The sequence below is a fragment of the Megascapheus bottae genome, chromosome 21, assembly GCF_031878675.1.
Source record: "Megascapheus bottae isolate mThoBot1 chromosome 21, mThoBot2.hap1, whole genome shotgun sequence".
Lineage (NCBI taxonomy): Eukaryota > Metazoa > Chordata > Mammalia > Rodentia > Geomyidae > Megascapheus > Megascapheus bottae.
The window spans coordinates 31855523-31877818 of NC_143529.1; the positions used below are offsets into that span (position 1 = coordinate 31855523).

Below are 22296 nucleotides of genomic sequence, written 5' to 3' on the forward strand. Positions count from 1 at the left end.
AAGTCCTATGAATTTAATATTTATTGAAATTATAATTGCAGACAGGGAATAGAACTTCCACATGACAAAGGCAAAATGGGTAAAGTTTTGGGATTTATGTGTTGTTGTTCATTATGGCCTCAGGTCAAAACGCAGCAGGTTTATTAGTCTCCAGTTAAGAACCAAATTGAATGCACTCTCTCTAGAAGAGCATTGTGGTGAGAAAGTCTTCTCTTATGTTCTTTAAACTACGGTGTGCCAGTTAAGAGAACAAGACTATTTCTTCACCACTTAATTTGAGCTTTACAACGGAAATGTTTACTTCCATTGTGTCTTTAAAATGATCTTTCAAAGAACCTGACATAGATTTCCAATGCAGTTCCACTCTTCTTGTGAGCACTAGACTTGGGGATTGTTGCAGTTTGGGTCTGAATAATTAAGACCTTTAAGACCGAGACCCTGTGGGAGGTCTGTTGGTCATTGGAGAAAAGAATTATGGGAACATAGCCCCTTTCTTTCTAACTCCTTCATTTCCTATCTATGAGATGAGAAGTTTTGACCCACTACAAAAAAAATCTACCCTGTTGGACTGATGCAGCTTCAAAGCAATTGGGCTAAGCAATCATGGAATAAAACCTCATGGAATGACCAGAAATAAACTTTTCCATTTTATAAGTTGATTATTTCAAGTATGTTTGTTATAGTAACTAAATGATGACCAACAGGAACCAGGAGGAAGCTATATTTAAAAGAAAACTTTCTGAGGGCAACTTCAATTGCTTGTATAGATCAGTTCTCTATTGTAGGAAGAATTGAGCTATTGCCTCAATCACAATGGCAAATTTAAAGAATGACAACAGTCATTAGTCATGGGTACATTTCCTAGACCTTCTGATTAGAGTTAAGATTTACTTCTGAGCTTCTCATTTGCTAAGGCACATTTGTTCTATTCTTTCAATGAATGGCTACTGAGAATCATGCATCATGCAAGGCACTCAAGATATTATAATATACAAAGAAGGCATCTTGTCCTACATGATTTTATGTAGCTTTAGACAGGCAGAGAGTAAATAGTACATAATGGTAAATATGGAGGAGGTAAGAAAATGGCATCTAATACTTTTAAAGTAAGCATGCTGGTTGGTTATCATTGCTCATAAAGAACCAAGTCAAAAGTTGCTTGGATACATACACTGGGATAATTCAATCATGAAATAAAAAACCATAGAATGTAATCATAGCCTCAAGTTTCTAATCCCATAGCTTGCCTGTTTTTTCTATTCCCAGTGATGTCTATGTGGCTGAAAAGAGCATTGATTAGTCTAAAAGAATTATGCAATGAATTTCATAGAAAAAAGAAAAAAACATAAATGAGCTAAGACTGAGGGTGTATCTGAGTATTTCAGACTTCTCCAATCATAACAGCAAACAAAACAAATATACAAACAAAGAAGAAGAAATCACTGGCTTTGTGAAAATGGAATAAGTCAGTGGACAATCAGTAAAAGAACACCTTCTATTTTCTAGATTATTCTTATGTTCCTTAGATTTTTCTAGACTTTATATATTTTAAAAATTATAGCAATTACTTTAGGAGGAATGCTGACTCTATTTGTCTCAATGTGAATTTCTTTTGGTATTCCGATTAGTATGAGTGAGAGGTGTGTCATTTGGGGGGAAAATTATGAGAAACCTAGAGAGCAGTTCATCAGTTGGGTTTTCCTACAATTGTTAGGAAAGAGAGCTTTAGAAACAATAATGAAAAACAGACCCTGAAAGAAGTAGGTAGGAACTAGTTATTTTGTCAAGAATTGACTGTTATAATTCTTTGGGATGAAAAGGTTTCCCTAAGAAAACAAGACAAGGACTTAAATACTAGTCCTGTCTTTTGTAACCTAGTGATAGCCTCACAGCCTTCTACAGAACACACAAGATCACTGTAGAAATGCTGGAAGCACCACAGCACATGAAATTTAGTGGAGAGAAAGTCAGGAGATATGGAGCAGAGCAGGCAACCTACTTTCAGATTCATTTCTTCTCTGTGTACTAAGCAAAAGAACAGAGAAAACAGAGAAGTTAATTCTTGCTTTAGTGTTGACCACCATTCAAATGACTCAGTTCTTGTCCAAAGTTGCCACTAATACCATTTCTTTATCTCTTTGTCACAGATGGGCATGTGAAAGTCAGACCCTGAGTTCAAGCCCCAAGACTGGTAAAAAAAATATCAACACAGGTTATCTAAATTAATAAAAAAATGTTTCACCCTTGAATCCTTTCCCCCTTAACCTAACTATTTAATCAGGGATTATGTAGCATACATATATCTTATGTAGTTGGAATAATTTGCTGGTGAAATGTAAGGGAGAGGGGAAGAGCACAGAGATTGGTAAGAGCCCTAAAGGAGAGATCAAACAGCCTCCCTGAAACCAATGCCATGACAGGTAGCAAAACTCCGGAAGCAAAGAAATTTGGTACCCAGAGAAAATGAGTCACTAGGCACCGGGGCTCTCTGGTGAAATAGATCTGACTTCCCCAATTGTAAGGTGAGCCTGCCACAGAGTAACTGGATGTCAGCGCCAGTGATGACTGATGATGGCAGACACAGAATACTTTTTGTTGTTGTTTTTGTTCAAGGCTAGCTCTATGCCACCTGAGCCACAGTGCCACTTCTGTCTTTTTCTGTGTATGTGGTACTGAGGAATCAAACCCAGGGCTTCCTGCATGCTAGGCAAGCACTCTAGGCTACATTCCCAGCCCTAGAGAGAATTTTTATTTGTTGTATTCCATCAGCTTTTAATGGCCATTATGTATCACACGATGGCTATGAAGTTAGTTAGCTAATGATCTACTCTCTTTCTACCCACTGTCCACCTTTATATACTTTTATTCTTTCTCTGTCACTCCAATCATCAATATTCCCCTTTTATTTCCTCATACTGGATAGGAGCTATTGTATATACCCCCATATTCATCAATAAAATACACAAGTAGTCCAGACCTGGAGCATAGTCTAGTGGTAGAGTGCTTGTCTAGCATGCACAAAGCCCTGGGTTCAATTCCTTGGATACTACATACCCTGAAAAATCTAGAAGTGATGCTGTGGCCAAAGTGGTAGAGTACCAGCCTGGAGAAAGCTCAAGCTCAAGGACAGTGTCCAGGGCCTGAGTTCATGCCCCAGGACTGACAAAACAAAAGAAAAAGGAAGGAGAAAAACAGAAAACTTCATTTCCTAGCAGGGTGCTTGTAGCTCACACCTGTAACCCTAGCTACTCAAGAGGCTGAGATCAAAGATATCCAGAGCAAAGTCCATGAAACTCTTATCTCCAGGAAAATACTCAGAAAAATCCACAAGTGGCAGAGTGGCTAGCCTTGAGCACAAGGAGGCTCAGAGGGAATGCCCTGACCTGACTTCAAGCCCAAGAGCCCCAAAAGCGGGGAGGGGCGCAGGAGCCTAGCATAGTGGCAGAGTGCTTGCCTAGCATTCATGAAGCCCTGGATTAAATTACTCAGTACCACATACTCAGAAAAATCCAGAAGTGGCACTGTGGCTCAAGTGGTAGGGCACTATCCATAACTCTGAGGCAAGCAAAAAAATAAAGCATCTTAATACAAAGTTGAGGTCAACTATAAGCTAAAGACAAGCCTCAGAGAAACAAAGTTCATCCGTTCACTTATAATTCAATACCTGTGCTGACCCCTTATTGAATACCTGATGGTGTCAGCTGAAAAAAATGTAATTTTGAGTCATCTCTATTGTTATGGAAAAACTGTCCAAAGATAGTAACCAGGCCCTAAGTTCCCGTCTCTGGACTGGCAAATAAATAAATACATAAACAAATAAGAAAAAATATACAAGTGGTCAAATTGGGTGTTTACAGGCATGGACAGTATTGTCCCCTTCCTTGTTGTACAATGGAACTTAGTATTATCTCAACAGATGCCACCAGGACAAACGCCTCTGCTTGTCTTATCTGTCTGTATGATATATGACCAACATGTTGGAAGTCTGTTTTAGATATTATCATACATCTTGAAACTTGAAAAACAAAATACCTTTACAGTGTCCTCTTTGTGACAGTGGTCCACTTCTGAAGATCCCTTCTTTGCTTCCTGTTCCTCTTTTTATATTGTCTCTCAAGCATGTGCTACTGCAATTGTAATGAACAATTTCACCTTCCAAAACATCTGCTGTTGATAGAGCATTTCAAATATGCTGGGTTCTCAGTTTTGTTTCAATTAGGGTTTCAAGTTGCCTCTAAATTAAAGAAATTCCAGCGATTTCACATTATTTTTTGGATGCAGCATCTCTGGCTCTCATAGCTTGACATCTTCTAGCCCTTATATTTAGTTATTTCCTGTTATTCCGAGCACTAACCTGGGGTTGTGTTCTATTGCTGTCTTGTCTTAGGAATTTTCCAACTGCTATTCTAGCTGCCAAAGCATTCTTCCACAAAAATGCCTAAAGTTGTTGTGTTTAATGTTCTATGTTCCCTAAAACCATGTTCCTTTTCCTTTGGGACACAGATGGCAATTTGCTATATATTTGCCAGTGTCATTGCCTGACTAATATCTAGACCTCCTACTGGTACGGAAATTCCATAACAATAGAGATGACTCGAAATTATATTTTTTTCAGTTGACATCATCTGGCATTCAATAAAGGGTCAGCATAGGTGTTGAATTAGTAAGTGAATGGATGAATCGTGCTTTTCTCAGGCTTGTCTTTATCTTACACTTGACCTCAACTTTATATTAAGATGCATTATTGTTTTTGCTTGCCTCAGAGATATGTAGAGTTCATGTTAAGGATAAATAACCCTTTTATCTCCCCCAAGGTTCCAGGCACAACCAACATTCTCAGGGACCCATTATATAACTTTTATCTAATTTGTCTACTTTTTGTCTCAAAGCATCCTTACAGTTGAAAGGGAGAAGGAAGAGTCATTACTATTCTGGGATACACTGAGACTTTATACATTCATCTATGAATTACAAATAGAGCAAAAACTATAAAGTATTTGAAAATCCTATTTGAGATATTTGATCATATTTACATTGCCTGATTAGATGATTCATTTATCTGTAGTTAATGTTTGTCAAAATGAAAAAGATGTTCTTATGTATCATTCCCTGAGAAAAATTTGGTCAACTTATTCACTGAAAATTGTCCCCCAAAAGTCCAAGTGTATCTCCTAGTGCAGTTACAAATTTGCATACCAAAGTAAATATTTTGTTAATGGAGCACTCCGCAAGTAAGGGCCATTTCTTCTTTCTTTGGTCTCTTTGTCTCTCTCTATCAAATCAATGTCTTCAGTGGCTGTTTCCCAAGGATAAGCTCAGAGAGAGTTTGTGACTTTTATTTAAATGAAATGCTAGTCAACTGAAAAAAAATCTTGTAGAAGATGAAAGATATCAGAAAGGATAACTACGTGGTGGTAGACATCTCCTTAATCACACATCAAACAATCGCAAATGAGTGCTTGACAGGGTGAGACTGATAATATTGGAAGCAGACAAGATTGGTTATGACTGGTATGACAGATGCTTCACATAAGAGACAAAGTTGGGAATCAAAGAATTAGAGGAAATGTTAGAAAAAAATTGCTGAGGCTATAAATACAGTTACAGAATTTATACTGTTTCTGATTTTATAACATAAAATGACATATTAATGTATGATTCTGCAGGTAATATTGCAATCCACTAATCCAGTTGCACCTAATTTGTTATTCGTTCATAATACAATTCATTTTTGCACCTAGGATAGAGATACCATGAACTATTTTTATTAATTTGAAAAGAAATTTTCCAGTCAAACAAGAATTCTCCTTACTATTAATATGTCCCTTAGACTTGTTTATGATGAATTCGTCTAGAATGACTTTTTCCAGATTTCATTTATTCTCACATGGGGAAGCCCACATTTGAATCATTAGACTTCATTCTTTCAGATAAGCAAGGAGAGCCTTTGCCTTTACTTTGTTTACCCAGTTCTAGTTATCTGTTCAAGTCCCAGACACTCTTCCAAGTTAAAACCTGAGTTAGCTCTCCAACTTTTCTGCCTCTTTCTGTATAAATGTTCTTTGTGTGCCAATAGAAAATATTTTGGACTCGGGAGAAACATGGAGGGAAATGCTGTATTTAACACTGTGCATGTGTTTCTTTGTTTCAGCTGCCAGAGCTGAGTGATCAAGCTTGTGATAACGGCTTTCCTGGGTAATATCCAATGCACACATCATTTATAGTGATTCATGAAACTCAACTGCAGCTTATTTTCTTCATTATATGAGTCCAAGTGAATGTGTTTCTGATGAAATGCTAGGTCAGATCAGTGACCAGCTGATAATTAGACAAATGAGATGAAAATTGCCATTTTGATTGCCATTTTGGAGCACTGTTGATTCATTTAGAAAATATGAAAGATTAGAAACCTTCAAATTAGAATATGTGAATGAGTCAAAGATAACTTAAAAGGGTCAGTATTTCACTTGGAAGAAATTTGGCTCCTCTTTATTTTTATCTGAATTTAAGTTTGGGTCAAATTAGTGTGATAGTTTAGTTTAATTGTCTAAGTGGAGAAAATGACTACCCACATTGAAAGTGCACGGTACAGTATATTTTTTAAGCATACCTACAAGAGCATTTTCTTTTTTTTAATTTTATTTTTTATTGTTGGGGTAATGTATAGAGGGGTTACAGTGTCAGGCAGTAGGTGCACTACTTTCCAGAAAGAAATTTTAAACACACTTATTTGAAATGGTAGTCAGGTTTTCTTTCATGTCACAATCTAGGTTGGTTTTGATATTTTGAATCACATTGTAGATTTTCTTTTTGCTTTTTATTAGCATGTTTTTGTACCAGTTCATTTCTATGTTTATATACCTATTTACATATATCCATATATATACATTTATATATACTACTTCACTTTGATCAAATTCGTATCTACTATTACTCTATCTTGAATTTTTATTTATTTACTTTTTGTCAGTCATGGGGCTTCAATTCTGGGTCTGAGCACTCTCCCTCAGCTCTTCAGCTCAAGGCTACTGCCCTATCCCTACATATGTTTTATTTATAGTTGTAAGTTATGGATTTTTAGGAAAGAATAAATTAAGTGTCTTGTTTAACATGTTACAACTGAAGTATAGGAGTTCCTCATAATTGGAAAAGTAAAAGTCTGAAGGTTCTTAATTCATTTTAATATTTGAGAAAATTGCACTAAAGTGTGAAATGTGTAAACTGAGCATTATTGTCTCATGCATGTAATACTAGCTACTCAGATGGTGCCGTCTGATGATTGCAGTTCAAAGCAAGTCCAGTCTGATAAATCTAGAAGATTCTCATGTCCAATTAACCAGCAAAAACCTGGAAGTGGAGGTGTGGGTCAAATGATAAAGCTCCAGTCTTGAGCAGAAAAAGCTAAAATGGAATCCAAGGCCCTGAGTTCACAAAACAGGATTGGCCACCTACAAATTAAAAATTTAGTGCATAAACTGAAAGTGTTTTATAGGTATTCACATATTTTACTTTACCATGCTCAATAAATAATTAAGGAATGTACCTCATTCAATTATGTAATTCATTCTGAAATAGTTTATTTTAATTTACTAGCACTAATCACTGTACAAAATTTTAATTAGTCAATTATTGAAGAAAGCATATTCAAATATGAATGGGGATTTATGTTACAACTTTCTCAGACCAATTTAATTTCTCAGAGAGACAGAAAAGCTATTTTTCCATTGTTTACAGAGAAAATTGTCGATTCAATGATTTATTTACTGATGGATATTGCACCTTGTTTCACTAAGCATTCTTAAAATACATACAGTAAATGATAAATGACAAGTTAGAACCCAAGGCTTAGAAACTGTAAGTAGTCACTATCATTGCTAAAATCAACACACATATTCAAGTCACAAGCAACTTCTGTACTGTGCTCAATCTTCAGCACTGACTTTGTTTCTAGAAATTCTATTAGTAAAATGATAACCTGAGAAAGTATCTGGACATTAGTTTCTTACAGAAGTAAAATGAAGAATGTATTTGAACATAGGCTCAGTAGATGAATGGATCCAGAAGATGTTGTACTTATACACAATGGAATTCTATGCTGCCATCAGAAAGAATGTCATTGCCCCATTTGTAAGAAAATGGAAAAACTTGGAAAAAATCACATTAAGTGAAGTAAGCCAGACCCAAAGGAACATAGGTTCAATGGTTTCCCTCATTTGTAATAATTAGTACATACCTAGGACTCTCCTAGCAGAGGATTACAATAGTGTAAAACCAAGGTAGGATCATATAGGATCATACAGGATGAGGCTAAATGAAAGGATGTCAAGGATATGGAAACAAGAGCTTTATCCTGTGTGATTGTTGTTCCTATTGTATACTATGTGATTTCTCATCTCTTTTTTGCCCTTTCGTTAATCTCATATTGTTACTGTATCTGACTTTGTTACATTGTATATTGTATATACTTTATTTGAAGTAGGATAGGGAAGAGGGAAAACAAGATGATTGAGAGGGTGTGGGGGAGGGAAATGGGAACAAAAACATGAGAAGGGGTAGTATGTGCCCGATGTAATGCATCTACTACCTGACGAATGTAACTTCTCTATGCATTACCCCTACAATAAAAAATAAAAATAAATAAATAAATAGATTTTAAAAAGGAAAGTATTTGAACATAACTATTAGATAGGTTGTGTTGTACTGGAAAATTCTAACAGCTTCCAGGTATATTATAAAGATTAACTTTTATTGCTGTTGCCACCTTTATTTTAAACAAGCCCAATATAGTAAGAAATATAATCAGGAAATCAAATCCTGATTATGGCTTGAACTAAGTATATTTTACTAATTTATATAGCTTTTCTTTTTTCATATATTTTTATTGTAATTAATAGAAGGGTTCCATTATATTCACCAGATAGAAGGTACATTACTTCACAAATATTGATACCCTTTCTCATGTCATGGTCGCCATTTCCCTCCCCCCCTCCTCCCACACATCTTGATTTCCCCCCCTTCCCTCTCCAATTCCAAATAACCAATTAAGCATATATAAAATATTTTATATAGCTTTTCTTGACCTTAGCTCTTTTATATATTAACTGGATGAGACAAATCAATGTCATTTGAGCATAGACAATGCAGCTACTGGTCAGTCCATCCTTCCTTCCTTCTTGATTGCTTTCTTCCTTTCTTCCTTCCTTTCTTTCTCTTTCTTTCTTACTCTGGGCCTGGGCACTGTCCCTGATCTCTTGATCAGGGCTAGGGCTCTCCCACATGAGCCATAGCATCATCTCCATCTTTTTTATATAATTAATTTAAGATAAGAGTTGCAGGGACTTTCTTGCCTGGATTGACTGAACCATGATCCTCAGATCTCAGCCTCTTGAGTAGCTAGAATAAGAGATGTGAACCACTGGCACCCAGGGGCTGTAATTTTAAAATCCATTTTTGGCTGAATTTCTCCTTAGGGGAGCATGTTTACAAATGTACAGATGACTTGTCTATCATATCAGATGTTATCAAGAACCAAACAGGACAGAGTACATAGATTAGTGTGGAAGGGATCATCCAGGAAATGGAAAGGAAAATGAGTGTGAAGTGTATGCAAAGTATCTACTGTCCAGGAATCCTTCCACTCGTATACCTATGATCTGCATCACTTCTATGTGTACAAGCACCCGGGTTCTTAGCAAGAGAGTGGGGCAGAGATTTGGTCTTTCTTCCTCTATCCAGTCTTGAACGTGTCAAGAGATCCCGACACCTGCAATCTTCCTCTTGCTTGTGTTGCGATGTGACTGAGCCCAGCTTTCTGCCAACAACTGAGAAACAGATCCATCTGATGGGAGCTTGATATCAAAGTCCATTATTTATCTTTAACACATACTGTTTTGCATCAGTCGGATGATAATAGATAGATTTGCATTACCCTGCCTGGCATTTAGGAACATGGTGCCATGTACATAATATTTGCTGAGCACTGTTAAAGAACACTATGAAGAACAACTGCCTATGAATGATTTCTCTAAGATCTGGCTTTGTGGGCTTGAATAATCTGTGGGAATTAAGTGGTTGTTTTCAGATCAGCTACACTGAAAACTTCATGCATGACTGAGAAGTAACAACTGGTCTTGTTGTACTTCCTTTCTATTTAATAAAGAAAGAAGGAAGAAAGGGAAGGAAGGAAGAAAGAAAGAAAGAAGGAGAGAGGGAAGGAGGGAGGGAGGAAGGAATGAAGGAAGGAAGGAAGGAAACACAGGATGGGAGGAAGGAAGGAAGGAAGGAAGGAAGGAAGGAAGGAAGGAAGGAAGGAAAGAAAGAAAGAAAGAAAGAAAGAAAGAAAGAAAGAAAGAAAGAAAGAAAGAACTTTGCCTAGAATCTCAATTATCACTCAAGTTCCAGAACAATTGGTTTTAAGTGCAAGTGATATTTGTAGCAGGCAGAATAATCATGTCTCTCATTCAAGACAGCTTCATGCTAAGCATGGTGATTATGTTACATTACAGAGCAAAGCAGGATCAAGGTTCAAGATGGAATTAAGGGCATTAGTCAACTGAGCTTAAAATAGGAAGATTATGTGGAATTATCTAGGGCACTGACGCAACCACAAGGATTATTAAGAGTGGAAGAAGGAAGCAGAAGAGGAGGGTAGGAGTAGAAGGATGGGGCGTGAGAAGCACTGATTCTCCTTTGCTGACTTTGCTAATGGAGGTAGCTGATGATGTGACAAACCTAGGATCCTATATGTTTTCATATATGTTTATAATTTAGATCTAATATCCACTTAACATACAAGCTTTGTCTCTCTGAATCTAACTTACTTTACTTAACTTAGTTTTTTCCAAGTTCATCCATTTCCTCACAAATAGTATTATTCTCCCTGATGGGTGAATCAGGTACATGTGTCTGTCTATCTATCTATCTATCTATCTATCTATCTATCTATCTAATCACATTTTCTTGATCCACATACCCACTGGAGGGTATTTAGGCTGTTCCAATAACTTGACTACGATAAATAGTGCATAACTTCAATGCACATGAGTGTCAGAATGACTTGTAACCTTTTGGACAAATGCTGCCATAGGTATCACTGAAGCTCAGGCTAGTTTTTGTTTGTTTAGTTTTTTGAAGAATCTCCAAACTGCTTTTCAGAGTGGGTGTACTAGTTTGCATTTCCACCAGCGTTATAATAGGGTTGCTTTCTGTGAACACATAGAGAGGGCCACATGCATAGATAGATAGATAGATAGATAGATAGATAGATAGATAGATAGATAGACAGACAGACAGATACATAGATACATAGGTATGTAGATACATAGATACATAGATATATAGATACATATATATAAGTCAATTGACTAATATACAATATCTCAAGTTAGTTAAACTCTAATTAACTTACAGTTTAACAACATGAATACCAGAATGGTGAAATACATTTTATCAGATTCAGGGAAGTCAATAAGAAGGGAGAGGACTGAGGAGGGGTGGGGGCATACAGTCATACTATTCACCATATATTTGAAAACAGAATCAGATGACTGAGAGGTGGTGGGGTTAGAGAAATGGGGGAGAGCGATGGAAGGAGTGACACTGATCAAGATGCATTGTACTCATGAATTGACATGTCAAATTGAAAGCCCTTTGCATAGTTAACTTAAGGTTAACTTTTTAATAGTTAAAAATAAAAAAATGGGACACGCTCTGGAAGATGAAAAAAGCAAGAGATAGCTTCTCCAGGAAAGCCTTGAGAAAGGAATGTTTCATTGCCAGCAGCCTGATTTTATCTGAGAGATTCATCTTGAATGCCTGATGTGCAGAACTGTAAGATAATAAATTGGTGTGTTGCTTTCAGTCAGTGCTTTTACTAGCATTGCTATAGCACAGAAGTAGTAAAGTAATATATAACTCAAGCTTTAGAACTTGAATGTCTGGAAACATGACTATTCTGAGAAGTCCACATAACTATTCCAAGAATTTAGTTAAGAAATATGTACTTTAAAAGGTCAGAAACAGGATGCACATTGTTTAATGGTTATTTATTTATTTATTTAGTTAGCCAGTCATGGGGCATGCACTCAGGATCTGGAAACTGTCCTTGAGCTTCTATTGCTCAAGGCTAGCATTCTACCCCTTGACCACAGCATCAGTTCCAGTTTTTTCTGTTCATGTGGTACTGAGGAATCAAACTCAGGTCTTCATGTATTCTAGGCAATCACTCTACCACTAACCTGCATTCCCAGCCAATTTTCCTTCTTTCCTTCCTTCCTTCTTTCTTCCTTCCTTCCTTCCTTCCTTCCTTCCTTCCTTCCTTCCTTCCTTCCTTTTGTCAGTCATAGAGCTTGTACTCTGCCTGGGCACTGACCCTGAGCTCTTCAGCTCAAGACTATTGCCCAACCCCTGAGCTCATCAGGTCAAGGTGACCACCCTCCCCTTAAGCCAAGCCCCATTTCCCATTTTCTAGAATTCTCAGGTCCTTTTGTGCCCTGGCTGGCTTTGAACTTTGATCCTCAGATCTCAGCTTCCTGAGTAGCTAGGATTACTGGCATGAGCCACTGCCCCAAGGAACCAGCCAATTTTTTTAACCCCCAAGTGATATGCTTGAATGTGTCTATTCTATTTCAAGCAGAAATATGGCTTGGCATAAAAGTACAGATTTCAGGGTCAGGGTCCATTCAATTGGTAACTAACAAACACTTGCCTTTTAATTTGTAGGCTGAACTCTGTTGACTGTCACTATTTGAGTTTCCATTGCTTTCCTGGGACCATTAAACAACATCGCTGACAGTATCTGTGTTCATTGTTACTTGTGATACAGAGATCTTATTTTGAGAAAGATTGGCTCAAAAGACATTAAGAAAAATAAATGTCATATTGACATTACATTCTTTGCTAATCAAGGATAAGGATCATTTCTTATTCATCATCAAATATGTTTCAATGCTTCTCTTTGAACGAGGGATCAAAAATATCTCATGTGGCCTGAAATGGTCTTGGAGACCTCGAGAGTAGAACAGGAAAGCCAGAGTGGTACAGCCAATTGCTGTACCACTTTGAAATTTCAGTGTTCAAATTCTGGCTCTTCTATTCACTGAGTAACCTTGAATGTCTTGTGTAGGCTCACTGACATGTGGTTTCTCATCTTCAAAAGAGAAATAAAAATAAGAGCATTAGCATCCAATTTCTACTTAGGCAAACTCTACTATCCTATATACAATGTCTGGCTTTCAACAAAAATGACCAGATCATGAAAAAGCAAGAAATATAATATTCCCAAGGAGTTAAACAACCAACAGAATCAAATTAAAATATGAAGGAGGAGACATTGAAATTGTCAGTTGTGAAATTATACATAATGAATATTAATTGTGTGTGTGTGTGTGTGTGTGTGTGTGTGTGTGTGTGTGTGTGTGTGTGTATGTGTGTGTGTTGGTGCTTCCACTCAGGGCCTAAACACTGTCCCTGAGATTTTATTTTCTTGCTCAAGGCTAGCACTATACCACTTGAGTCACAGCTTCACTCTGGCTTTCTGGTAACTAGAGATAAGTTTCTCATAACTTTCATGCCTACCTTGGCTTTGAACTACAATCTTCATATCTCTGCCTTCAGAGTAGCTATCATTACAAGTGTGAGCCTGCATTGACTGATTAATGCATATTATTTTGAATTGTTAACAAATAAACACACATGGGTGATTAATTGTGAAAGCAACATCAAAACTGGAAAGCAGAAGCAATATAAATGCTAGACATGTAAAACCTTGTGACTAGAAGAGGAATCCCTCTAACAAATAAATGAAATTATTTCAGAGGAAGGAAAGATGAATAGACTTGACAATAAGTCAATGCCAATTATCTACCTGAAAAGAAAACAAAAAACAAAAAAGAAGAACCAAGCCAGAACCAGGAGAAAGTATTCAAGAGCTGTATATTGTTGTACATACAATTGGAATGTAAGGAAAAGAAAAACACAGGCTGAGACTGGACGATGGAGATTCCTTTTCTGAAGCACTAACAGAAATAGAAGAGGCAATCCAAAATTTCATATGGAATAATAAAAGACCCCGTATAGCAAAAACACTTCTTAGCAGAAGGAACAGCCCCGGAGGAATTTCAATTCCAAACTTTAGACTCTATTACACAGCTATAATCATCAAAACAGCTTGGTACTGGCACAAGAACAGGCCTGAAGACCAATGGAGTGGAACTGAGGACCCAGATATTAAACCACAGACCTATGGCCACCTAATCTTTGACAAGGGAGCCAAAAAAATAGAATGGAAGAAAGACAGACTCTTCAACAAGTGGTGCTGGCAGAACTGGTTAAGCACCTGCAGAAAACTAAAGTTAGATCCTTCTTTATCACCCTACACTAGAATTAACTCCAGTGGATCAAAGACCTGGAGGTAAAAGCTGACACTGAAAACTTTACAAGAAGGAATAGGAGATACACTAGGCCTCCTTGGCACAGGTAGAAACTTTCTTAATAAGGACCAAGAATCACAACAAATCAGAGAAAGGCTGGATAAGTGGGACTGCATTAAACTGCAGAGCTTTTGTATGGCAAAGGACATAGCTAGTAAATTAATTAGGAAGCCTACAGAGTGGGAGAAGATCTTCACCAACCAAACAATGAACAAAGGCCTCATATCTAAAATATATCAACAACTCAAAAAATTGAATCACTCCAAAACTAATCTCCAAAGTAACAACCATTCCATTAAAAAATGGGCCAAAGACTTAAAGAGAGTATTCTCTGAAGAAGAAACAAAAATGGCCTATAGACACATGAAGAAATGCTCAACATCTCTGGTCATAAAAGAAATGCCAATCAAAACAACTCTAAGATTCCACCTCACTCCACTTAGAATGGCCAGGACCAGGAAAAGGAATAACAACAGTTGCTGGAAGGAATGTGGCCAGGAGGGATCACTACTACACTGTTGTGGGAGTGCAAACTAGTTCAACCACTGGAAAGCAATATGGCAGTGCCTCAAAAGGCTAAACATAGAGCTTCCCTATGACCCAGCAATTCCACCACTTGGCATTTACCCAACCATCCAGAAACTAGGGCATACTAAATCCACTAGCACAACAATGTTCATTGCAGCATTATTCACCATAGAAAAAATATGGAACCAACCTAGATGTCCCCTAGTTGATGAGTGGATCAACAAGTTGTGGTATTTGTACACAATGGAATTCTATGCTGCTGTCAGAAAAAAATGACATCGCCCCATTTGTTAGGAAATGGAAAGTCTTAGAAAAAATCATATTCAGTGAAGTAAGCCAGACTCAAAGGAACTTAGGCTCAATGGTTTCCCTAATTTGTCATCATCAGTAGAAACCTTGGGCTCTACTAGCAGAGATCTGCAATAGAGCAAACCTTGATACATAAGGCCATATAGTTAGTATGAAGCTAATTGAAAGGACCTCCAGGATATCGAAACAAAAGCCATATAATGAATGATTGTTGTCCTTAATGTACTATGTTGTCTCTCATCTCTTTTGCTGTCCCTTGGTTATCTCATATTGTTACAGTATCTTACTTTGTTATCTGATATATTGGATTTATTTGTATTTGGTTATCTGAAACTGGATAGGGAATGGGGGAAAACAAGATGAGGGGTTGGGGTGGGGAGGGAGGGAAATGGGGACCAAGACATGTGAAAGGGTATCAATATATGTGAATTAATGCACCTTCTATCTGGCAAATATCATGTAACCCTTTTATTAATTACAATAAAAAATATTTTAAAAAATGGAATATAGCAAACAAAAGAAACAGGCAGGAAAGAAAGGGATGTTTCAAAGAAAATCAAGGAGACACAGACTCTCTTAGTCAAAAACAGAAGAGGCATGTTTGACAGAAGTACACTGCACCAGACAGGAACTCAGGTCAACAGAAATGAAGCATTAGAAATCGAATAAACAAAATCAAATTTACTTATGTACTTTATAATTATTCTTAAGAATAAGGTAGCTTAAAGCAAGTATATTATTAGACAGTATTTATGATTGTTATAAATTATATGCTAACCATAACAAATAATTCACAAGAAGGAACTTGAAATGAGTATCTGATAAAACCTTATAGTAGATATGAGATTGTGCACTATTATGAAAAGGTAGTTTTAGATGACCAGATGATTCAAATTTTAAGTCCTTGATGACCAAAAATTTTGAAATCAAATATAACTCATAAGCCAATAAAATAGAGATTCAATAGAATTAGGGGGAAAATTCTCCAATTAACTTAGAGCAAGGAAGAGAGAGAGACAGGGGCAGAGATGGAGACAGAGAGAAGCAAATGACACAATTAGAAAGAGCTGACTGGCTGGTAGTTTTTAAACCAGCCCTATGTGAAATGATAATAAATATGAATGACCTAATTACATTAATAATGAGGTTATCAAATGAAAGAGCTATTAAATAAAAATTACACAAATATCCTGTTTACAATGAATATCCTGTTTATAATAAATAATGTTAAATATGAAGAAATAGATTAAATTCAAGGGTGATTAAATAGGAAAAGATTACATAAATATCCTGTTTATAAGTAATATTCTGTTTATAATAAATAACTTCACATAAGAAGAAATAGATGCGAAATGAGAGACAAAGGTAAATCCAGGGAGACTTGGTGTCTGAGTGATATGTCCTACTTATTGGTATTGATTTTTGTAAAATATGTCATAGGTTAATCACATTTAGTGGAATCAGTCAGGTATGCTGAGCAGAAATAGATGAACAGTCTCAGGGCCTGGCATTTCACGCATATGCTCTCAGTTCCTTGTCCCCTCACACTTTTCAAGTGTTGGATGTCTATTATGGTTCTGATAAAGCAGATGATGTAGACAGGAAACGGGCAAGCCTCTTGTTCCAGAGAAGAAAACCTCCACCTATTAGGTAGAGCCCCCTGCTTCCCTCCTGTATAATCTTTCTTTGTTTACTTGTTTTAACTTGCAAACAAATTAACTTTTATTATACTTGTAAAAAACGTTTGTCTTCTCTTTCTTGGTATGGACGATGGAACTGAGGATGTTGCACTTACTAGACAGACACTTTGCCAATGAACTATACACCTCAGCACTTCGGACATTTCTGCGGTCATGTTTCTCTCTCTCTGCCCTAGAATTTCCAAAAGAAACCAACCCAGTGTTGAAGCCTGGCTTTATTTTGCATGAGCACGCTTTGTCTTAGTTGCTTCAAAGGTGCTGACTTCAACAGAATGCAAGATGCATCTCTACAGTGCCATGCTGAGAGTCCCCGCTATCATAAATGTCTTCGCATTTTATCAGGTTAGGAGCCAAAGTCTCCTAGAAGGTCAGGATATGCAGAACGTGTCCACATATTCATAGGGAGACTGAAAAGGAACAGTCCAGAAAGTGACTAGGTAGCTGGTGTCATTAATTCCCACATAGGAGCCATCATCAAGGCTCCAGACACCAGACACATCACCTTCCTTCTTCCCCTCTCATTCGAATGAGAAGTACTGTCCCAGCAAGGAGACTCCTAATGAACAAAATACATTCCAGTCGTTTACATCTAGGCTCATTATTTCTAGACACATATTTCCATTCAGGAACTACCTGGAGACAGAGGTTAACAGAGCATCATAAAATTCACCAATGCCCTTCAGCGTTAGGAGTGGACTTGAAGACTCTTCATAGCCTAGAGACTGTTTTCAGAATTCCTGTTTCCTCACAGAACCCCCATTACCCAGTACCATCATGGGTTCCCAGAGTCTTGGGCATGTGGACTTTCCAGTTTCTTTTGCTATAGGAAGGTGCACAAGATTCTGAGTGTTGATGACCTAACATATATGATTCCAGGAAAAAGAGGATAAACTGGCCTCAAGGAAAGAATGCTTTTCAAGATAAAGGATCACCTTAAGTTTATATTTCAAGCATGTCTGCTACTACCCTTGCTCTTTAACTTACGAGTAAGTTAACTAGTAAATATCTAATCCTTTCCCAGAATTATTCATGAATAGGATAAAGAAATATAGATCTACACTCAAATTACTCCTACTTTATGAATCACAACACAGAAAAATAAAAAAACAAAAAAAAACTTATCAACATCTTTTTTTTTTATTTTCAAAGTAAACTGTTGACCAGACCCTAATGGCCTAGGAGGTTGAGAACTCAGGATCTAAGTTTTGAAGCTATCTTTGGCAGCAAAGTCAGTGAAACTCTTATGTCCAATTAATCATCAAAAATAGCTGAAAATGAAGCTGTGGTTCAAGTGGTAGAGCCCTAGCCATGAGCAAAAAAACCCTGGGACAGTGTTTGGACCCTGAGTTTAAGCCAAATACACACACACACACACACACACACACACACACACACACACACACCTCAAAGCATCACAGAAAAACAATACTATTAAAGCACAATCCAGTAAGCAAAAAAAAAAAGAAAAGGAAAGGAAACCTATACAGTATAAAAATGCAAAGCTTTAAGAAAAAAATAAGAGTTCTCTTTCTGAAACTGTTAGTTCAAGCTTAGATAAAGCTGAGGTGAAAATTTGTTTGTTTGAAGAAAAGATATTTTTAGCACATACTGCCTAACAGACCAGCTTGCATTGAGGCTGCCCCCATGTGTTCTGACAAGGATATCAGCATTTGTCTAAAATGTAGCAGAGCCTCTTTTTCATCCAGTTGAAATAAAGCATAGGTTTTCAGTTAATACAAGAAAGAACACTGGCCTCTAAGCCAGAGGCACTTTGGGAATGTTTTAGCTCTATAAGATATTATTCATGTGGATTTTAAAATCCAATTATTTTCTTTATTTAATTTCCTTTTGCTTCAGAGTTTTTAATAGGAACTGGAAACAATATATCAATATATCATAATTAACTCAGGAGAATATGAGGATCAAATAATGTAATACTTTGGATAGCAGTAGATAAAGTATAAATCTTACTATATACACACTAGTTATCCATGTAAGTGAGAGTGACTTTCCTTCTGTATGGGAAATTGCTGCAATGGAATAAATGTGCAGCAGTATGCACTGATGAAGAGACCTTTCTTTCATTTTCCAAATATCTAGCTTGTGCACATAGCTAATTAGGTAAACTTTTCATAAAATAGTATATAATTTATGGTGCCCAACTGAGGACTATCAGATGTGTTAGATATTAAAAAATAAACTTCACTTTCATTTTATTTCTTTGAGCTGATCTAGTGCAACAGAAAACACTTGGATTCTGGATCTAAAATAAAACTAATATGGAAATATTTCATCTCTCTACAATTGTTTCCTCTCTGGACACATCTTCCAGTTTTGATAACCAGTGATTTAAAAAATATGACCAATTTTACATCTAACAATGAAACTATTTGTGGTAAAAAAAATAAACTGGAGCTCTCACCTAAGCAAGGTAATATAATATAAAGGATTAGCAGAATTTCCTTTTTAAATACCCAATGAATCAACTTAAATCTTAAAATCAGTCATTACAGAGTTCTAGTGAATAGTCTTATTAATATCTCTATAGCCAAAAGTATCAGTAATGTGAATAATCAACAGAAAAGTGTAATCTATTACTAACTCATGACCAAATCTTCTTTTCTCTGTTCAACTATTGAGAAGACTGTTCAAATTATTTGATAATTCTTGAGAGAAATAATGATTTATGATTGTTAACATTTCACTTTTTCAGATTTGGACAACATAAGCTTTAACCCACAATAATCCAATAGTTCTGTATCAATACAGTTCTTGAAAATATATATAAAATATACAATGATCGGTTTTTGAAATTCAAGGTATTATACGTGCACCAGCTACATGATTCATACATGCAAGTTCAAATTCTAATTTTCCTTGTGCATCTGTCAAAATCAAAGACCATGGCATTCAATTAAACTTTTAGAAAAGTCATTGTTTATTGCATTCACAGAAATAAGGGATTGTATGAACTGCAACATTAACATTAGTTTATATCATTGAAGTAATTAAAATTCCCACACGGAATTATGGGAATGTGATATCCATTGGTGAGTAAATTCCAAAGGTTTAAAAGTCTGCAGCTGAAGTTAAATCTGAATTTAAGATCATAATAGGAAACTAAACTCACTGCACTTTCACTAGGTCGTTGAAAGCACTGCCATGGCCATAATTTGAAGAAATGGTTGTCACATTGTATTTCACATGTTTTTGAAAATACCCCCCGTACTTGAGAAAGAATAAATCACAATTCAGTCACAGCAGTAATGGTTTATAAAACTGAACAGAAAGTAAAGCAATCTGTTATCAAAAATGCCTCTGTTGAAATATTCAGAGCGCACCATTCTCTTTTCTTCCTAATGACCATTTATTTTTTTCCTGTCTGGACACAGAAGTAAAATGTACATGACTTTTAAATTTCCTCACACTTACATAAAAATCAGTAGCAGTAGCTTTGAGAGTTCCCCCTCCCCCAACTCTTCCTACATTACCATCTTTCCTCTTCTTGTTTGAGCTTACAAAGGAAAGACTTGGTGTTCATTTGACCATGCAGAGCCTGGCGCTCCTGAGCCTCTGCTTTAAGTGTTACATTGCAACCATGGAGAGACTTTTGAGCGGCCCATGCTTCTCTGGTGCAGGGCGGGGAGGATGCATAGGGGTAAAAGGCTGAGGAGCTGGGGGAGGCCTCTCCATCAGGATCTAAGTGTGTAAATGGCCAACTCCAACTCTGGGAAAGACAATCCATTCTTTCTAGGATCTCCCCCACCCTATATCTTGGCTACTTGGTAAGTCATGAGCAGATTCCTGTGAGCGCGAATCTGTGGCTTTGATTCTCGCCGCTCTCCAAGAACCTGAGCGCCAAGCCTTTATTTATTTCCATGTCTAGTATTCTCAGCTGCTAGCTGCCTAAATGTGTTGGGAGGAAGAGAAAGAGAGGACAAAGAGGGTCAGCATTAAAGCCGAGAGAGAGAGAGAGAGAGAGAGAGAGAGAGAGAGAGAGAGAGAGAGAGAGAGAGAGAGAGAGAGAGAGAGAGAGAGAGAGAGAGAGGGAGAGAGAGACAGAGGGAGAGAGGGAGAGAGGGAGAGAGGGAGAGAGTGTGTGTGTGTGTACGCAGGTGGCAGAAAAACACCCTCACTCTCCGTGCAACAGTGTCCCCCGCTCTCCTGTGCGCGCCCATCATTTGCACAAAGCATACCAAGGGAGCCCAGCCTCGCCAGCCACGCAGCCCCAGTGCATCCCTGTGATCTAAGATGAACAAAAACCCAACCCCGAGCTTCCTAGCACCCTGCCTGCACCTGGGCCAGACATGGCCCCCCTAACCTTCCTGAGTGGGGACCCCAAGACTGGGATGGGAGATGATCGATTAGTTCGTAATCACAGCCAGGTAGGGGTGTAGGGCAGCTGGAGAAGGATGATGGAAGAGACCGCGGGTCCTTTTCATCAGGGAGGGGCTGAAGCGGTCTTGCCTCCCCCCCTCCCCATCACCTTCGTTCACCCCAGGTCCAGAGGCGCGGGAGGGAGGTGAGGTTGCTGGTTCTCGTCCGCTTCCCCCCATTTGCACCCCTACCTTAGAAACCTTTCCACCAGAAGGCGCGGGATCTCTCCAGGCTGTCCAGCGAGGATCCAGGGGTGGGGTCTCCGCGCTGGGCCGAGGAGATTTCAGTCTCCCTGCTCTGCTACAGACGCCCCACTTCCATGTCAAACCCCCACCCCTGCAGCCCCTGAGCGCAGGCCCCACCCAGCCTCTCCCCGGGCCAGGTGGCCGGGGGGCAGCGCTCCCTCGCGCTGGGCTTGAAACTTAGTCCCTGGTGCCTCCGAGAGTCAAGCAAGCCCAGGAGCCCCAGGACAAGTTCCGAGCGACCCGGGAGCACAGGGAGTTTGCATGTAGGGAAGGGAGTCTTACCTGGGTATGGAGAGCCGGGGGTCGCTGCCATCCATGGCTGATGGGCGCCCAGGGAAGGATGGAAAGCGCCAGCCGAGGGAGTGGTTAGAGATCCGGGGTCCCCGAACGCCGGGAGGGAGGCGCGCGGGGTCCGGGGCACCGGGAGCGGTGTTGGCGGCTGCTTGCCCCGCTCCTCCCAGGCTGCGGGAAGCCGTGCGCAGCGACCTCGCGGTGGCGCCCTCCGCTCGCTCTGCTCTCTGCTCGGGTCTGGACCCGGCGTCTGGACCAAGCAGGGACCGAACCTGGCTCCTCCTCCCTCCAAGGTGGGCAGGTGACTCAATGGGATTTCGCTCTCCCCGCCCAGCGAACATGTCCTCTCCCCTCCTCTCTTTCCTGAGTCTGAGCCCCAAAGTTGTCCCCACCCCCGCCACTTTCCTAGCTCCAGGC

The 22296-nt window shown here is 38.4% G+C and overlaps 1 protein-coding gene across 3 annotated transcripts in view; it reads right to left on the reverse strand.

The window, feature by feature from the left end:
* The window catches only part of Sphkap (SPHK1 interactor, AKAP domain containing), a 135872-nt gene extending 114280 nt beyond the window's left edge, over positions 1-21592 (reverse strand). For 2 of the 3 annotated variants that reach the window (XM_090354953.1, XM_090354952.1), the window contains exon 1: positions 21535-21588. The gene's annotated coding sequence lies outside the window, so the exon portion shown is untranslated. Of the gene's footprint in view, positions 1-21534 lie in introns of all 3 variants that reach the window. The other variant, XM_090354955.1, reaches the window with a different exon arrangement.
* Between the last annotated feature and the right edge of the window lie 704 nt (positions 21593-22296).